General features: G+C 38.4%; 1 protein-coding gene across 1 annotated transcript in view; it reads left to right on the top strand.

The window, feature by feature from the left end:
• Positions 1-2413: 2413 nt before the first annotated feature.
• LOC135704619 (protein dead ringer-like) overlaps positions 2414-20304 on the top strand; it is a 421444-nt gene continuing 403553 nt past the window's right edge. The window contains exon 1 of the mRNA XM_065226086.1: positions 2414-2495. The gene's annotated coding sequence lies outside the window, so the exon portion shown is untranslated. The remainder of the gene's footprint in view (positions 2496-20304) is intronic.

Here is a 20304-nt window from a genome sequence, read left to right as displayed (position 1 = left end):
CAACGCCCACCTTAAACTAAAACCTGTTCTAATCCACCTGAAATGACTAACGAATGGAAGACTTTGACTACCCAGCCATGCAATAGTCTCATTCGGTGCCTTATGGCAACTTGATGATTCTATTGCGCTCATCTTTTGGCACCACCCAGGGGAGACTTGGTCCTGTACCCAATGCTTAACTTATCTCCATTCCACTCAGCTACTCGCAATTTCTTGTGATATAGTGGGCGGAATATTATTATATGAGACAATTCAATGCAGACGTCTTTCCAAATTTGGCAGATCGACAGGTAATCGGTGAGTTACCACGATAGTTGCTATTCAACAGCTCGACAGCGTCCCATCGTCAACGCCTGCTATGAGAATTTCCCATTGCAGACGCCAACGAAATGACGTCATCGAGCTATCGATCAACTACCCTGGTTATCGCCTGGTACCTTATAGCACGACGCTAGGAGGCGAACCGGAAGAATCGATGAGCTACCTCTCCCCCAGATATTGAAAGCCTTCCCCCTTCAAACTTGAAAAGCAGAAGATGAAGAAATATATACTGAGGTAAGGGAGACCCAATTTCAAAACACCTTCAACCTTCAACACCTTATTCAAATGATAAAATTCAGAAATCTGACTGTTTTTAATCTGAACATTGTTTAGTTTGAACCGCGCTAATCTGCACGCCCTGGCAAGATGGACCAGCCATGGTTTTAGCCGTCATCAGACAACAGAAAACACACCAAAAATCTGCACGCCGTGTAATCTAAACATTGATCAAACTTCATTTAGCAGATTAAATGGAGATTATCGAAATGGAATGATACGAATCGGAACGCAGAATCAAAACAAAACAGAAAATAAGGCAACCAGAAACTCACTGTTCTGATGGTCATAGGTTTACTAAAAGTTCAACTTAAACTCGAAAATTCATATTAACGGGGGTCCACGGTAGTGGAGTATTTGTTTTTTTTTTAACTTTAAAACAATTTAATTAAACTGCCTGAATTCGACCGAATTTTCGGTAAAAATTTCGAAGCGTGTAAAAAAGTTTTCCAATTCTATTCTTCTATCTAATTCTATCACCCAAATCAACCGAACTGGCATCACTTCTGCCAGCCGATCAAATGTGATCTTCGATCGTAGTTGTGCTTTGGTTTGTGCCCTCGCAACGGAAAAAAAGTGATCTTCCGCAACACAGTGCATAGCTCCCTCCCTCTCTCATGCACCCAACTCCCAACAATCAAAATGCATTGGCTCACGTATACTAATGCAAGTAAAGAGCGCGAGAGAAAAACTCACGCTCTCTCACAGCGCTTATATACAACATGCTCTGCTTGTGTAGGTGTCTTCTCACACGACCGGCAAAACATCTTGGGGCTCATCGCGAAACGTGTACGTCGTGTGTAGTTAGCTCTCTCTCCGCACTGGTCCTCTCTTTGTCCCACGCGCTCGCTCAGACGGACCCCGTTTGTGGTGGATTGTTGTTTTTTTTTTCTTCATTCCCACACCGCGTCTCGCGATTCCAATCAAATCGAGTTTCCTCTTGTTTTTGATGGTGGATTTTTGTGTTGCGTCGTCGTCGTCATCGTCGTTGTCCGTTCCGTCGTCCGTCCATCCGAATGCAAAAGTGGAATTAATTGAAGGGGTCGGACCCTGTGCAGCCCGCTTTTTCCCCCCGCAACTCGTCGTCCGGATCCCTGACTGTGAGGAGGAGGAAAGTCGTCGCTCGCCGTTTTGTCGTCGCAGTGCCGTGCGGCGTCGATTCAAGCTGTTTGGCTGGACTCTCGCGGATCACCGTCGTAGGTTTAGTGCCGCGGAAATTTGTTTAGAACGTTTTCCTCCAATCGAGCATTGGTAATCCCGATAACCCAATATCCCGGGGAAAAGTCGCGTGTGTGTATTGTTGTAACGAAGCAAAACAAGGAAATCGTTGGTCGTTGGTCGGTGGTCCGTCGCCATTCTACTTTTTATGCGCTCTCTGATTTGGTGATGCTGCTGCAACTGGCTCCTGGTGTCACGCATATGCTTCCATGTTGTTTGGCGACACCGCGCGAACGTACCTAACCTCAACTCACTGGTGACCGCGAAGGGGTGGAAAACACTCCCCGATTAAGTGGAATACGCACGGGGTGGTGTATTTGCATATACGATTGTGTGAGTGTTTTCGTATGTTGGAAGCGATTTTTTTTTCAGCCGTTTTCCTGCGGTGAAATTGCGGAGAAAAGTGTTTGACAAAAATTACCGACGAGTTGTTAACTGATTGAGCAAATGTGAAAATTTGTTTGTGTAAAAATAGCTGGTGAATTTCGGGTTTGGCTATTTTTGGAAGCGTGTGAATTTGTGGCAACGGAACGTGAAAAGGTTTGGAGTGACCAAGGAATGATACGTATGACTTTAGGAATTCCGGAACTTGGTGATTGACTGTGAGAAATTTAAGGAAAGGTGTTTACGGATATCCAGAATCGATATCGGAACCGTTGCAGCATCTTCAGGTTTATAAGGTGAGATGTTCAATCTGCTATTTCGTTCAAATCAATTTTAAATGTAATATATTGGGGAAAGTAATGCACTTCCGCATAATGATTTGAAGTGTTGTATAAATTAGCAAATACGATAGTTCATAAGCTCGCGTCCTTAAATCATTGCGCTTTAGCCGTCGGTGATAGCAATTCTTGAACAGCAATTGCTTTGGCGGATACAATGAGCGTAAATCGGGTTCACTTGAGTTGATAACAAGTTTTTTTTTTTAAAGAAGAGGTTAGCCACAGAACAAAATCTGATTTGAGATGTGGGCGTAACTGTTTTTGTAAACAATGGCTTCAATCGCAAATAGATGTTCGATCTAGCAAACAAACTATATCTACTGCTAGAGGAATCACTCCCCTACCTGATTGTGTTGTTAGTTTACGAGATGAAGCTTTTATTTGCGAGGATTGAAGTCATTGTTTACAAAAACAGTTATGCCCGAATCTTAAATCTGTTCGGAGATCTCGATCAATTTTTGAATAGAATATATCAAGCCGAACAATGCATTAGGTCCTAAGTAACATTGATCGATTATTTTCATTGATTTTCTCTTTCGTTAATACAGTTGGGTACAGAACCATTCCTTGACGTGTTTGTTATATTAGAAGCTAGATAATAGCGATCTGTGTGGTGAAAACAGCTGGGAATGTATCGCAATAATGACACTTACTAACTTTAATTTAAAACACGCATAGTGGCCACCCAAAGCGGGAAATACGGGAAAAACTCGGCAATCTAAAAAAACCTAAAAAGATTTTTTTTCATTTTTATGAATGTAGTTTTTACAGAAGAGCAAATTGAAATCATGAAAGTTAAATAGTAGGGTACTGGATGTATTTTGACCCACCTGGCTATATTTTGCACATTTTACCGCATACAATTAATACAATTTAACAATGGCCTCGCCCTTACCTCATTATACTTGTTCAAATCTCTCAAAACGTAAACAAATAAAAAAATATGGGTTCGATTGGATACAAAATCAGTGAAACTAGTAGACCCTGTGCCATTTGAAACTGATTTGAATGTGAAAATGATCCTAAATAATGTTTTCAAAGTTGTTGAACAGGTAACGAGGTTACACCCTATTCCCGCTTTTATCAAAAATGTGTTTTTCAAAGTCATAAAATGAATATACAATCAATTGAAAATTAAACAATAGTGATGACTCAAGCTTCAATTTATCGTGAACCAAACATAGGCTACACCGAACCGAGGAGAAATGTACGATTTTCATTCAATTTTGTGTAAGAATTTCGAAATGATTTTACATAAACTGAATCTAAGCTAAATTTGTTTTGATGGTCCGAATTGATGTATTGACCAAGAAAATAATCTTATTGACTCTGGTAAAATATAGTTGTTCACTTTCCAGACTGTTTTAAAAATTACCATCAAGGTTCTCTTAAGAAATATTTATAGAGGCCTTCATAACTTTGAACGTCACTGTAAGAGAATCTCGTTTATTTACTTTTATTCTGATTGGTCATTAGTCATCATACCGATTGCAGGGCTGCTAGCAGGTCACTTTTTAATGGCTTGGTCATTATTTTCCAGTCAGTCACTAAAAAGTTACTTTTTTCACCACAAGGTCACTAAAGTTTAGTCACTTAAGTCACTTTTTACGGTTAATATTGAGAGTAAAGGCCCGAATGTGATGCTAGGGGAAGCGGAACGGCAGTGGCAGTGGAAAAGCCCGATCTGAGTAAGCCTACTTGTCGGGTAGGAAACTAGTTTAAATCAAATTGACTCTGGGTTTGACATCTTGTCTTCATTTGTGACAACTGTTAAACAATGAGGCTACCATTCCGCTTCGCCCACGACGTCATTCATTTTTAAAAATTCAAAAGTAGGTTTTTGAGTTCAAAACGAAAATTTCGTTCATGAAAATATGGTCAGTGCATTTGCCTACCACAGTGGACACATTTTCATTGACGAAATTTCGGTTTTAAACGAAAAAAATGCTTGTGAATTTCCAAAAAATAATGAAGTTCGCTTTCCCCCAAAGAACTTGCCCTTAAAAATATCATCAAAACGCATTATTTCGTAACAAATTTGTTTTCCTCGGGCTAAATAAAGACAACCAACCAGCCAACAAATCCGTGTTAGGCCGATGCCATAGTGAAAGCGAAGATAAGTGAAGAGGCGAGCGAATGAAACGAATTTAAGGAATAATATCAATAATGATATTTCACATATATTTTTTTCCATAAATCTACGCAAAAAAAGTAAGAGATTGTATCCAAGACTCGACCGTAGATTTGACGTAGGATTGCGTGCTCGGTATCGATATTTGGCGACTATGTTAGGGAAACCAATATTTGCAGGCAATCGGTGATAATTTTGATTACCATTGCAACAGTTGAAAATTTGTGTAATTTTTAATAGTGACCTATTGAAAATTGATAAAGTATTCATTTTAGCCGCTTAGTAGAAAAATTACCAATCGATTGGCTTGTTTAGAATTAAAATCCATCCGCAGTTGACGAAGTTATAAGTGGTCAAAACCTGACCGCTTTTCGTAACGCGGTCGATTTTGGTTTGTTTTTTAATTGCACCCCCAACATGTTGCCGAGAGACGTAATCCTACGTCAAAAACCGTGCAAATTTATTCCAAAATCTAGAGCACTAGTGCCATAACTGACTCCCATACCCTAGATATTTGTTCATGTCCGTTATCTTAAAAATTATTCAGTTTATATAACTTAAATTAATTCCCAGCTTGTGATCTCGAAATCGTCATAGACTTAACACAAAATTACCGAGGTTTCGAAAAAAAAAATCTGCTCCAAACTCTGTTCCTGGCTTTTCTACTTCGTGATCTTGAAAGTCTTCCAAACCTAAGAGGTCGAAAAAAGAGCCTAGGAAAATTTCCAAGCTCTAGACATTTTCGCAGGAATCAAAACTTTGTAAAATTTATGAATCCCGGTGGGTTTAGTATTTATCTAAACATCGAAAAAAAAATCATCGCCCAGAATCATGAGTTTTTGTTTATGTTCATTGTTAATCTAGATCATGAAATGTTTTCTATATTTTTAAAATTATTGCATGCCATACAATTTTCTTAATTTGATTGCCTTAGAGATATTGAATTTTTAAGTCCTAGCATTCAATAAATATTGGTCCACAATATCAAGAATACATCCCAGAATCTTGCATTTTTTTTCAAGATCGAGATTTTAAGGCGTAGATGCAGCCAAAATTGTCTAGGTCATTGATCTTACCATCTCGAAAAAAAATCCTCATCACAGAATAATGAGATTTTTTCTTAGATTAAAATCTAGAAAAGTTGCCTAGTTATAAACATTTGTTAATGTTTGAGGTTTTAAAGAAGCTTCTGCATCCGAAATCTTCAAAATTGTTTGTCTTTAAACTTCAAAAATTTGTCAAAATCCGAGAATTTTTCGTTTCAACAATGCACGATCTGAATCGAAAAACAACTTAGTGAATAGCTTGTTTTCAAAAAAATCAAGGTGAAGAGCGAGGAAATAGAGGTTAGAATTGGATTATGCTCTTGCTTATTTGATAGATATCAAATTCATGGGATCCTTAAACCATGTGCATTATTTTAAAGAAGCATGATTAATGCTCATGAGTTGTACTGGTCACCATAGCCGGTCGAACTCCAGAGGAAACAAGAACTGCACTACCGTTCATACTGGCGACAACGCGCTGATGAGACAACGAAACTTTGCCCCCAAGCTCCTCCCCTGATCCTATCCTTCAACAATGTACCTCTCTAACCTCGGGTAAGCCGCGAGTATACGTCCAACTCCTACTAGACATAGAATTAAGTGAATTTTGTTGCAAAGAACAATGAACTATGGGCTCCGTAAAGCTAACGCGATTGAGCCTTCCAAATAAACGAACTAGTTAAAAAAAAACAAGTAACCGATAAAATGTTGATACTGCAAAGCTTGATATTCGGCCTAAGTAGTTGGCCGAATACTAAGGTTGCCGTATATTCGGTACATCACTCGTTGAGAGTTTATAAAATTTCTCGAAGTGGGTCGCAATCAACCAAAGATTGAAATCGTATCTTTTTGATCAGTATAGTGACATTTATTGGTCACTATTTTTGATATTTTAGTCACTAAATTCACTACTATTGTTTCACATACCTACTACCAGTACTGCAATTGTGAAAAGTGAGAGGTTAGACAGGTCTAGTGAACAGTGATGGCATAATCATCACTCAAATGTTTTTTTTTCCGCTCTCATAGCCTCTTAATATCACGCGTGATATTGGAACAAAATATCAAGCATGATATTGATTTTACAGCTCCTTTAATATTGCGAGACTATTCACAACATGTACAAATGCAGCTGCGAGTAGACTCAACACAAAACTGATTCCATTGCACATCGTTTTCGTAGAAAGAGAAAGCATCATCTCTTTTTACTCTTCACCGATGGTAGACACGAAGTTACTGCTGCCAGCAGTGGTGAATGTTTCGGTTCCTGTTCGGGTGTAAAGAAAAAAATTTTGAACTCAAACTCACCATAGTTTGGTGAGAATTGTAGTTGGTGAGTTTTGTTTGCTTGATATTCAGAGCTACCGTATCTAAGCTTGTAATATCATCCGCAGTTGTTTGCTTGTTGATTCTTGTCTACGAAAATCAAGTGAGATCGTGCCCATTGGTGAGATTTGATCTTTTGATATTTTAGCAACGCTGCTACACTGAACCAAAACATCCGCAATACTTCGAATGATTATTGCATTGCTCGAGCCCTTTAACAATAGGCATTCGAATTTCGGATGATTTTCTTATGGTTGAATTCGTCGTCAGATGATGAACATCCATATGACTGTCATCCAAATACAGGATGATTTTCGTTTGAAAATTAGCTATAAAACATACGGCACTCAGAGGACAAACATTTAAGACTAGTGTGACATGCAAGTGCTTTTAATTAGATTTATAATTTGATTATCTACATTTCTATACTGAATAGCCATAATAAGCCATTCCATTATGGATACAAAATTTTCTCGTGGTGAAGGAAACCTCCACCACGAATTAGCCAGACATTGGTTTTCATTCTTTACCTATGTTCGAAACAGCTTTGATAGCGATGCATATGCTTCCACCTCGTTTGTCAGCTCAGATCAGCAAATGAAATTCGATAGAATTATTAACATCATCGTTTTGAATGATTTGCGTTATGGGGCTGAACCAATACCATATGCATTTCCATTTAGTATGACAGTCATTCTGCAGAGAGCATTACGCATTTCAACTGAAGGCCCTATCCCTTCTCATAACAATTTTCATCCTGTATTCTAGAGGAAAATCATCTGATTTCAAAACAACCGTCATCCGTTGCAGGTATCATTCAAAAAAGCGATTTCGGTGATTTGTTTTGAATGGTCTGAGGTTTCATTCGATCAGAGGATGATGTTTGTGTACAGTGTAGTTAGCGTTAGCGTTATCGTTAGCGTTATCGTTAGCGTTGTTGTGATATACTTCGTAGATTGGATACTAGCGACACTCACGTCTCTTCTGAAATTCTCAGCTAGACTACTTTCAGGAATAATGCTGGGGAGTAAACATTGATTCCAATCTAAACAAGAGTAACAGAAGCGTGACTGTCGCTATTCCCGGCCACGCCCATCTTTACCATAACTAGGGATAGGGAAGGAAATGTTGATGTAGTACTTACTTAACGAGAGGCCACCGACTTAGCGACACCCTCATAAGTGCTACGGAGTTGGAGGGTTGGGTAGGATATTCGGTTAGGATTCACCTCGAGTTGGCGATGCAACCAAAAGTATGTATTGTTTATTTAATCTCTCGATAGCCGGCTATCGAAAGAACATATTCATTTTGTTTAGTGATCATGAATTGTAAGAGTCATGACGGAGTGCTTGGGATTAAACCCATGATTTTCTGCTCAGTAAGCAAAACGATCCCTCCAGGGTCATCGAGCATCTCTTAACCATTACACTTCGCGACAAAACACAACTACGTTTTCGCTTGTTATGCAAATAGTTTCAGACGTTGACCTCAAATTGGCGATGCAACCAAAAGTATGTATTGTTTATTTGTTGTTCATTTAATCTCTCGATAGCCGACTATCGAAAGAAAATATTCATTTTGTTGAATCCAAATCCAATCAAAATTCAGTCAGAAACCACAAATAAACAAACAAACAAATAAAATCATATTTCAATTCAAATTCAGTCCAAATCCAATCAAAAACCACTCCAAATCCAATCCAATTCAAATGCAATAATTATTCAATATAAATTCAATCCACACCCAATTCAAATCCAATCAAAATCCAAAATTCAATCCAAAATTCAATTAAAATCCAATTCACATTCAAATCCTGACCTCCAAGTCTAAATGCAATTGCAAATGCAAAAAATAAAGTGCAAATCAAATCCAATCCTGATCCAATCAAAATTCAAGACTTGATCAATTTAAATCCAGTCTGCATTTAATACAAATATAGTCCAGCTACATTTCAAATTCAATCAAAATGCAATCAAATTCAATCTAAATTAAATTCAAATTCAATCTAAATCCAACCCCAATTCAATCCAAAACCCGTACACATTAAATTCAAATCCTATCCAAATCCAATCCAAGTCCAATACAATTCAAATCCAATCCAAGTCCAATATAAAAAAATGGATAAAATAAAGTGCAAATCCAATCCAATCCAATCCTGATGCAATCAAAATTCAAGACTTGATCAATTTTAATCCGGTCTGCATCCAATACAAATATAGTCCAGCTATATTTCAAATCCAATCACAATGCAATCCTTATTTAATCTAGATTGAATCCAAATCCAATAAAAATTCAATCGAAATTCAATCTAAATCCAACCCCAATTCAATCCAAAACCCGTACACATTAAATTCAAATCCTATCCAAATCCAATCCAAGTCCAATACAATTCAAATCCAATCCAAGTCCAATATAAAAAAATGGATAAAATAAAGTGCAAATCCAATCCAATCCAATCCTGATGCAATCAAAATTCAAGACTTGATCAATTTTAATCCGGTCTGCATCCAATACAAATATAGTCCAGCTATATTTCAAATCCAATCACAATGCAATCCTTATTTAATCTAGATTGAATCCAAATCCAATCAAAATTCAATCGAAATTCAATCTAAATCCAACCCCAATTCAATCCAAATCCCGTACACATTCAATTCAAATTCAATCCAATTCCAATTCATGTTCAATAAAAATTCAGCCTGAAAGCAATACAAGCCAAACTAGAAGTCTAATCCAAATCCAATCCAAGTCCAATCCAAATCGCATTCAAATCCAATCCAAGTATAAACCAAATTCAATCAAAGTTCAATCAAAATCCAATTCACATTAAAATCCTGAACTCCAAATCAAAATGCAATTGGATAAAATATTGTGCAAATCCAATCCAATCCCAATCCAATCCTGATCCAATCAAAATTCAAGACTTGATCAATTTAAATCCAGTCTGCATCCAATACAAATATAGTCCAGCTACATTTCAAATTCAATCAAAAAGCAATCCTTATTTAATCTAAGATATTCTAGCAACGCTGCTAGTGAACAAAAAAAAAAAACTAGCTAGTGAACAAAAACAAAAATAAGAATTACGAACCATCAAAAATCTTCATCAAGATTTTGGTATTACTCACAAATACCTATTTGGACAGACTTTAATTTTGAAGAAATTTTCTAGTATCTCAGACAAAGAGTTTCAAGATGCTGGTTTTTATGATTCTGGATTTCAGATTTTCAAGAGATTTTCAGATTTTCAAGATATTAAGATTCCAGATATTCAAGTTTCCAGATTTGAAAACAAATAGCAAGGTTGGGTTGGGCCAAGATGGAGTAGTATAAGTGGCAAAGTATCTGGGTGTCTTATACAAAGGTGGCACAGAAAGAAGAAGTGTTAGTTTGTTGACGAAAATGAACTATGATCATTTGCGTAGGAAATCAATTTGGCAAGACATGTTTGACCAGCATACAGCTTCCGGTCGTATGAATCATGGCAAAATAGTGAACTTTTCATGAGCATTAACGGCAAATAACTCATCCACACTAGCGCACCGTGAGTACTGTACTACCTATACATACTCCCATCTTGACTCAGTAATGTTCATGAAAAGTTCACTATTTTGCCATAAAAAATGCCATATTTTCGGACGGATTTGGACAGATTTGCACCTGTTTCATAAGTGTATGCTGGTCACAAATGCCTTACCACGAATGGGGCCTCCCTTAGTTCAGCCGGTAAAGGAGCAGCTACAGAGCAAGACCATGCTTGTGGTGGCTAGGCTCGGCCCGGTCTAGACATTTTTCGGGTTGGAAAATTTCTCGACTTCCCAAGGCATAGAGTATGATTGTACTTGCCACACAATTATACAAATGCAAAAATGGTACAGGCATCGAAAGTTCTCAATTGATAATTGTGGAAGTGCATCTCGAACACTATGTTTAGAGCACGCAATAAGCTAATATGCGATAAGCAATAAGCTTCAAATGCGAAGAAGAAGAAATGCCTTACCAAATTGATTTCCTAAGCAATTGTACAATCTTTAATGTGGATTTCGCGAATAAACACCAGGAGCACTTCTTATAGCAAAACTTGCCATACGAAATGTTCATAGTTCATTTTCGTCAAATATCACTTCTTATTTATGTGCAACCTATACTAATCCATCTCGGATTTGATCCTTGGAGAAATTTTTAGGATTCAGGATCTGAATTTATAAATCGGGGGAAATTATAAGATGAATTCCTGGAAAGTTCTAGAAAATATTCAAAGTAGGGCTATTCAAAGTAAGGTAATAGAAAGTTTTAGGCAGTGTTCTATTGGAATCTTTAAGGTGATTAAGAGGAATATTTTTTGGGAAATAGACGGTGGATTCCATGGGAATTCAGTAAAGATTTTCAAGAGAATACTTAGATGAATTCCATGGTAATGAAATTCTGAGGAGGGTTCCAAAGGAATTCAGATAAGGGTTCCAACTAAATTCTGCCGAGAACTTTAAGAAATTTCGGGAAGTTTTCCAAGACACATTTCAGGATAATTTCAATATCATTGAGAGACGCTAAGGTAAGGTAATTCTGGTATACTCTCCAAGGAACTTCTGTAGAATTTTAAAAGAGAATTTCAAGAAAGATAACTGAGCGGACCTGTGAAAAATATCGAGTGCAAAATTAGTTTGGAAAACTTTCCCTTTTTCAAAATAATAGAAAGCAAACATTTTCAAAAATTCTAGACATTTATTTGTATTTCTGAATTGCTGCAATTTTTTCATTTGAAACTTTCCTGGTAAAAAACATCTCTTCCCAGGTAACATCAATGTTTTCGTGGTGTTCTTAGATTTTCGAATAAAAATTGTAGACTGTTAACACTTGCAATGTTTGAGAAATCATAGCTCAGTAATTTATTGACACATTTCCAATCTATTAGCGCCATTTGAAACTACATACTCTAAAGATTTTTTTCGGTATCATAGATTTAAAATCTGTTCATAAGCTGCTCAATAATGATTTGATCAAACATTGCCAATTTTCCGTAACACATTTACCGGAGGCATCGTGTTCGGAGTGGTAATAACCGGGAATTGTTTTAGGTTTGTCCTGGGAAAACCGGGGAAATTTCGGGAATCCCAAAATGCAAATTAAGTACCACCCTGTAAACACAGTGCCGTATTAACGGTAGGGCGATTGTGGGCTAAAGCCAGGGCCCCAATTTGGACAGGGCAACCGGCTAAGAGACGGCAATCATTATGTATGTGAAAATATTGGATTGCGACTCTTTAGGGTTGGATCAACCAGGTGGAAGAAGACCTATCGAGTTAATTAAAATAAGATATTGGTAATCGGTTTCTTACAGCTCTTGAAACATCCACGATGGTGAAGTAAAGGCTGACTAAAAGAAAACTGGTACGCCCCTCGCGCGCCGCTAGTGTTGGGAATCGAACATGACAGTGGTTTGTTTACGCTTCTATAGAGAACAACTGGTGCATGTTTGATCAAAGTAGTCGATCGAGTTCAGAAATAACGTCAAATGCAATTCGAAAGAAGATAAAATATTGTGCACCAAGCTGACTCAAGCTGGTTAAAGTGCTGAAGATGCCGAAAACAACTTTGAGTCGAGTGCTAATAACCTACAAGGAATCCCTGAGTGCGGAAAGGAATCAGCAGACCTACGAAAAAACTGGAACCAGGGATCGTCAGCTGCGCGAGGTGCGTTAAAGCCAACCCCGGTTTTTCGATCCGAGATGTGGCCAGAAGGTACAACGCCAACTTTCAAATGGTGCGAAACATCTTTGCCAGGGAAGGCTACAAGTCGTACAAAGCCAGTAAACATCTGAACCGGCACATGAAGCAGAATTCCGTGGCCAAAAAGTGTGCAAGGCTCTTGTACGACCGTGTTTTGATGAAACGCAAGGGCTGCACTTTGATCGATGACGAATCATACGTCAAACTCGATTTTAAGCAGCTTCCCGGTCAAAAGTTTTACATTGCGACCGGACGTGGGGATGTGCCGGGAAGATTCAAGTTCGTGTTTGCCGAAAAGTTCGCGAAGAAGGTCATGATTTGCAGTTGTGGCCTGAAAACGGAACCATTCGTCACATCCTCGACGATGACATCCCAAGTTTACATCGAAGAATGCCTGGAAAAGCTTGTATTGCCGTTCATCCGCAAGCATAGGGACAAAGTCATCTTTTGGCCCGATTTGGCTAGCTGCCGCTACTCCAAGGTGGTTCTGGAGTGGTATGCTCGATTTTTTCCCCAAGCTAATGAATCCTTTGAAATTGCCCGGAATTTCAACCAATCGAAAAATACTGGACAATTTCAAAGTAGCGACTTCGACGAAAAGGCGGTGCAGTCAAGGACATCCAGCAAATGCGGGCAAAATGGAAGAAATGCGCTGATTCCGTGTCGGTTTCCACTGTACGGGCGCTGATGGGCTCCATCAAGAGGAAGGTTCGAGATTTCGTTCGAACTGGAGAAATGTAACCAACTAATGCTGTAACTTTGAAGCACTGTAAGCACTGTAAAGCAACACTTTTTTTTTTGAACTTTTTAAACTTATTGAATCACGAATTACAGGTCTTTTTGTGCGTACCAATTTACTTTTAGTTAGTCTTTATGAGATCTGGGTTCAATTTAATTCTGTAATATTTACGTCTGGTTGAGTTTCGTAGTAAGTTTTTCCAAAGCACTAACATTAGAAAATCATCTCGTGCTGTTAGTTAGCCTAAACTGTAAACCAGAAGTAGATGAGTTGTAATGCTAATTTATTCGATTTTGTATTAATTAGGGCGCAACTTGAAAAAACGGAATTTAACTTTTACATCTGTCGTTGTAAAAAATGCTTTCATTAAAAAAAAGCCTCAAGATGATGGACTGTCATAACATTGCTCAAATTTAAATTGAAGGTCGTGAACATGTTTCGTGAATTTCTATACTGTTGCATTTTTTTTCTATACTGTTGCATACTATACATTTGGTTAAAAAGCATGACAACATTTGCTGTACATACTAATTAATGACATACATATACACTGAAATCGGTTTTCCCAAATGTGAGAATTATCCTCAGTGTATTTAATGCAAAGATGATCATCAACTGCTCAGGATAGCAGTCAGTTTCAAAATTAAAATTGGTTACACATTATATGAGGGGTGGTATGAACCAGACTTAATTTTTTTTATTTATTACGAAATATTGGTGAAAAATGGTTTCAACACTTTTCTTATATAATTGGCAAGCATGGGAAGTCGTTTACAAATATAGTTTAGTAAAATTGAATGTACATTCCCGATCATAACTTGTGGGTCACCCCCAAAGAAACATGCAAATGCGTTTTGTTCATATCACTGCCATTTACGTCCAATTTTCACTAAATCATCAGGATTACTCAAAATTTAGTTTTCTTCATTAACTTAATTTTACCTAGCCCCACGGAAGCCACATGTTGAGTGAAAGTGAACCCAATTTTGGGTAGTTTTACTTTAAATTGAGTGGAGTTCACTTTTCTACACGCTACTCTGATTCTACACAGAGACTGGGTAGTTGGTACCCATTCTCGTGTGCAGTAAAGTGTTGTCAAAATCTGGGTAAATCAGTTTTGTTATGATGAGTAGAATCTACCCAGATTCTGCATAAATGCTTCTAACCGCATGTTTCTCAAATTTACAATGGCGCCGGTATGAAAGGGAGATTTTTGCGCTGTCTAAATATGCTACAATACCGTAGACCTCTGTTAATCTGAACGACACTTCGTGCATATTAACGAGGTTCATTTTTAATTTGAGCTTCTAGCAACCCTATGACCATTAGAAATTTTAGTTCCTGGTAGTCTTATTAGCTGTTTTGATTATGTGTTACATGTGCTAGATGACGTTTGAGATTTTTGGTTTAGATTGCACGGCGTGCAGATTAACAGGGTTAGAACTAAAAACTGTTCAGATTCAGAACGGTCCAATTACCGTAAAGTCCATGGTACTGCTGAAAATTTTTCAGCTACGGTACTGTTTTAATGGCGAAGCTACCAGCAGGTAGTTGGTACGTATATGATATGTTTCTGATCTTTGAAAATCTTTTTAATTCCCAACTTTTCAGGTATCCAGTAGCACATTACTGGCCAATGTTTGTTGTTGGTTGTGAACCAATTTACAAAATTTGGGGATTGCAATATTGAATTCCATTTCGAAAGCTCATGATTAATCAAGGACACGGATTCAGGTTTAGAGCTCGAGTAAGATGTCGCTATGAACGCAGACTTCACAATTCAAGAACTTCTACGAGCCATCGGCTCTGCTAAAGGGTACTCTACCGGCAGCGACAACGTTGGATATCCATCTTCTCCAAATTGTCCTTGAGTACAGGTCAAATTCTCATCCAGGTTCACTGATTCAAAGCCCTTTGTATTAAAACATCTCCAAACAGGGTTAAACATATCATGCACATTATTTACGTTTGAATTCGATATGTTTAAGACGTTCTAGGTACACCAAATTGTCCTCAAAACTTGTTAATTAGGCTACCATCTCGCATTTTAGTTTGATTACTTTCATAGATCAGGGGTTCTCCATAAGCTCGGTCGGTAGAGCCTGCGACTATAAAGCACACCATGCTGGAGGTGGCTGGGTTCGAATCCCGGTTGGTCTAGGATTTCAGATTGGAAAATTTCTCGACTTCCCTGGGCATAGTATATTATTGTACTTGCCACACAATATACACATGTAAAAATCGAACAGGCTTGGAAAGCTTTCAATTAACAACTGGGGAAGTGCATCTAGAGCACTAAGTTGAGAGCAGGCGTTAAGTTACAGTTGGGACGTAATAGCTAGAGAAGATCATAGATAGCACTAACTAGTGGAGGAATTCCGAATTGTTCTGTCCATCATCCAACAGTCCTTAACCCCCTGATCAACTTTGCCGAAGAAATCATCCGTCTAAATAATCAGGATCTTGAGATACAGCAGCGCAAACATATTCACTTTGAAGGCTCACTAGTGCCGCCTAGCGGAAGAATTCTGAATTGTTCTGTCCATCGTCCAACAGTCCTTGACCCCCTGATCAACTTTGTCGAAGAAATCATCCGTCTAAATAGTCAGGATCTTGAGATACAGCAGCACAAACATATACACTTCGAATGCTCACTAGCGCCGCCTAGCGGAAGAATTCCGAATTTTTCTGTCCATCATCCAACAGTCCTTGACCTCCTGATCAACTTTGCCCAAGAAATTATCCGTCTATATCATCGGTATCTTGATATACAGCATTCAAATCATGCAAAATAGGAGATTTTAGGGCAAAACTGTGAAAAACCCCAACTTACCCTATCGTGCCCAAGATGAAACCCACTCCAATCGATTTCTGAGACTTTTTTCTATAAGAATGACTATGTTTTAGTCTCTTGTTCCAGCGAGCACCGAAGTTACTGAATTTTAACACATTGTTTCGATTTTGTCCCCAGTGTGCATTGTTCTGGTTGCATCGTCCAAACAACTACCAACGGTACGTCGACATCTTTCGAATGCTGTTGACGCGGTGAATAAATGGGCAGAATCTGTAAATTTTTCTCTATCGACTTCCAAATCATGCCTTCTAAACGTCTGCTAAAGATCCAGACACAGTTGAGCTAACTCGAGAACAGCGATAGTTCTTGATGGTGAAAACATACCAGAGGTCAACGTTGCTCGCTTCCTGGGAGTATGGATTAACAAGAAAGGCCAGTTTACCATTCATCGCGCAAAAACAAAAGAAATCCTTCGCAATCGAATAAACTTCACCAAGGCTTTGGCACCGGAGGCAAGCAGGTCCTTCCTATGTAAAATTGTATGTCAAAGCTAACATACGGTATTGAATTATTTGGAACAGAACTCTACTGGAGTCTACTGCAACCTATTTTCAATCAGTTGATGAGAGTCTCATCAGGAGCTTCAACGCGTTGGTTGCCGTCCCTGGAATCTTCCTCGTACCAAGGTGGATTGGACCGTCAAGAGGGCCATCAAAAAGGGACAGAACACGAATAACGCCAGGATCATCACTCGAGAGCGCCTCAGCACCAAATATTGCGAGTACACCAAAATTTATACGGATCGATCAAAAACCTATAACGAAGTTGGCATTGGAGTCATCGGACCCGGCATTCTAGTCGAAAGAAGCCTTCAATTTCAATGCAGCATCTATACTGCAGAATCTGCAGCCATCTTAGCTGCTGCGCAATGCGCTCCTAGGACACCTCAGTAGCGGCGAACTTCATCACCCATTTTTACAAGCATTCAAAAAAGTAGCTGCAAAAACGACATTGTGGTTTGCTGGCTGCCTGGTCACTGGTGGGAAATCCAGGAAACGAAGGAGCAGACCAAGAAGCAGAACGAGGACGGACTGCTAGAACGTTTTCCCTATCAGTTCCTGCATCTGACGTTTCGCAATAAATCCAAGGACTTTTCCGTCAAAGGTTCTGCCTTCCTTCAGAAATGAAATGAATGGAAAATGGACGGACAGGGACGGGCTTCGCATAGGACATACATGGCTGACGAAGAAACATCTATTCGATGGAATTAGTTCCCCCAAATGCGAAGTATGTAACTCTGAACTCACCGTTGAGCATTAGAATGATGCAAAATTTGAAATTTTCGCTTCACAATACTTAAACGATTCCAAATAGGATCCTGACTAACCTCTCAAAGTTTGAACCCATTTTGTGAGATACTGATATGGCACAAACCATTTGAAGTTTGTATGGGAATTACTATGGTAAAACCAAGATTTTTGTTCATGTCTATCTAATAATTCACCATATCGGTCTGCTTCAAAAGCTTTCAACTGTACTTGTAGGAAATTTTCCCAGCTACAACTTTGCTCAAGCCCAATTTTTTGATTAAATGCAAGGATCGAAAGTTATCAATGGTTCAATGCACTGATGTCTTATGATCATGCTCAATCAACTGCTCAGCAGGCAACATTGGTGTTTCTGGGGCATTGAATAGGACACAAAAATCATGGCTACTATGTCACACTGCAAAATACAGTGTTGCCTACAGAGCAGCTGCTTGATCATGGCATAAGTTTACCAATCTCTTATATAATTAATAACTTTTTCCTGTCTCGTTTTACATAGAAACGATCTTCAGCAAAATTGTAGCTGAGAAAATTTTCTATAAGAATGGCTATTGAACTGTTTCGCAGCTCAATATGAAAAACTACAAGGGACAGCCCTATGGGGTTGTACGCAATGGTCACGTAGGACAACGTGGTCTTATATAATAAATCTTATTTGTTAACTACAATAGGAGCTTGTATTTTGTGTGGACGCAGGCAAAAGAACGTAAGAATTCTATAAGAAACACTTATGAAATTTAGCCACAAGAAATCAGTATGAATTTCATTGATTTGCTTTATGAAAAATAATGTTGGCACAAAAATAATAAATCGGAACAGAGATTACGGGGCCCGTGTGTTGACCACTCGTATTTCCACGCTTGGGAAAATGCAATTGTTAAAGCTGTATAAGAGCTACCTCATGTGACCCGAAAATCATTCATAAGTCACGCTTATGAAATTCATATGTGTTGTTCATAAGTCGAGCCTTATGAAATTCTTAATTTTATTTACCTCAGTGTACACTGAGGCAAATAGACTTAAGAATTTCATAAGGCTCGCCTTATGAACAACAAATATGAATTGCATAAGCGTGACTTATGAATGATTTCCGGATAACATGAGGTAGCTCTTGTACGCATTTAACCACTCCATTTTTCAAGCGTTGAAAGACGAGTGGTCAACATATGGCCCCGTATTCTCAACGTCCATGGTTCGGTTCAAGTCTGTTCCGATTTATTATTTTTTTGTCAACATTATATTGCATAAGGCAAATCAATGAAATTCATACTGATTTCTTTTGGCTAAAATTCATAAGTGTTTCTTATGGAATTCGTTCGTTCTTTTGCCTGCGTGTAGGAATAGGAATTTGAGCGGGGTTATCTCTATTTATACTCTTTAGTATGACGCACTTGACATAGATGGCCCACAGCGACTCACGAAGAGCTACAGATTCCGATCAATAGCGGTGTGGCTTCTCCTTCTATGGATGCTCATGTGGGCTGCAGCCACGCGCTGAAAGCACTGCTGCTGCTGCTGCTAATGCCGACGACCAGACACCACCGCACAAGGTGATTGGAACTGAATCCGATCATCGATTGAGGCCAGCCTTGATAGCTAGCTGCTTGTGGGGAGCCTATCGTTGTGTTCTGGAAAGTACCACCACTCACCACGCGGTGATTGAATAAACACTGTTTGGTGAGACCGGATGGAATTCAACATTGAAATCTGTGTTAGGGGAATCGCTTTTCGCAGGCAAACGGTGATAATCATAGCAACTGTTACACATTCGTGCAATTTTTAATAGTGACATTTTGAAATATGATAAAGTCTTAAATTAAACGGATGCGTAGAAATATTTCTGATCGATTGGTGATAAAATTATTGAAATTGGTCCAGGGGCAGCTGAGTTATTAACGTACAAAATCTTTCATAATTTTGTTACATGTTCCATTTTTGGTTTTCACAAAGTGTACCCCCATATAGAAATCACAGACGTAGTCCTACGTCTAAAAGTCTAGAAGGCAATGAACAAAAAAATGAGATTTCCCATAGTAATTTACATGTAAACTTCAAATGGCTTGTGCAAAGTCTGTTTCTTACCAAATGAGTTGTAACTTTGGGAGGCTAATCAGGACCCGATTTGAAACCATTTAAGCACTGTGGAGCAAAAAAGGTCAAATTTTGCATCAGTCTATTGAGCATATATGTACTGCTTGATTGTATAAAATTTGATCATATCAGGTAAGAAATAGGATTAAGTAACAACCTCCATACTATTCTAAGCAACACGAAACAAAACGAGACAAAATTACTGAAATTCATAAGAAAATGTAAACTGTTCAATGCACTATAAGAATTATAAACTAAAGTATTAATCAGAGGCGAATGAACCTTCAGGTTTAAAACCTCTATAATAAAAAAAAAGATTAATCTGATAGCGCCTAGAGGAGCCAGTCGGATGAGGCTATGTTTGAGCTTCTGCAGCGGAACTCGGCTTTTCATATCTATCAAAATGGGTCAAGTTTACCCAGATAGAAAAAAATGTCAACATCTGAGTAAGCTTTACCCAGTTTCGTTCAAAAATATAATCACCCAAATCTAGGCAAATGCATGTTTACCCATTTTTGGAAAGGTTCAGTTTTGACCGAACTTGTAGACTTTGCCGAATTTTGAGTACTTTTCAAATAGCTTGTA

This window comes from Ochlerotatus camptorhynchus, unplaced genomic scaffold, assembly GCF_037179485.1.
Source record: "Ochlerotatus camptorhynchus isolate MF236.1 unplaced genomic scaffold, CSIRO-AGI_Acam_v1.1 ptg000244l, whole genome shotgun sequence".
NCBI lineage: Eukaryota > Metazoa > Arthropoda > Insecta > Diptera > Culicidae > Ochlerotatus > Ochlerotatus camptorhynchus.
The sequence above is the reverse complement of the archived record's forward strand: the minus strand, read 5'-3'. Positions and strand labels throughout refer to the sequence as shown.